A 720-nucleotide genomic window follows, 5' to 3' on the forward strand; every position below is an offset into this window, starting at 1 on the left:
AATTGCAATTCATTTGGTTTTGCAATTACAAGAGTGCATAACAAAATTCGAAGAACTTTCTAATTCATTTAATAATTCAAGAATATATCCTGATTGATGTTATTATCCATATCCAGAGGTTCTTTGCGGTTCTTAAAAATAGTGTGATCTTTAGCCTACGGGGAATAATACATTTTTTTTTTTTACTTTGATTACTGATCACCATTTTTTTTCATGCATGCAACACTATTCATGCAACGCTATTCGATCATAAAAACGTTCGAAGATAAGAGAAAAAAATATGTTCGTAATCACTCTAATTGGCATGCTCTCTTTTACGCAGATTTTCTCAAATTGTTAGCTTGTTTGTTTAGTGTTTCGATACTTCTCTAAGTAACAGGAAGCCAAACTCATGATTAGTATCCATAAGACTTAAAGAAAATACTTTATCCCCCGTCCTTTATAGCCCTAGTGCTGAGAATGAAAGGCAAGGAATATAATCATTTGCAATTGACAGCGCGGAGTCTTTTTTTTCAGATAAAAATGTTATGTGCAAATCTTCATGCCTCGAGATTTGCACTTGTGAGCCATTCTTTAATCTGTAAACGCCAGCTCAAGTTAGAGTAATATTGATAAATCACATCAGCGGCATAGCATCATCATTATCACTCTCACTACTGATTATTTATTGACCCTCAGCGTAATGAAGAGCAAATTTAAATTCATTATCAAAAAACGATG

This window comes from Penaeus monodon, chromosome 19, assembly GCF_015228065.2.
Source record: "Penaeus monodon isolate SGIC_2016 chromosome 19, NSTDA_Pmon_1, whole genome shotgun sequence".
Taxonomy (NCBI): Eukaryota; Metazoa; Arthropoda; class Malacostraca; order Decapoda; family Penaeidae; genus Penaeus; species Penaeus monodon.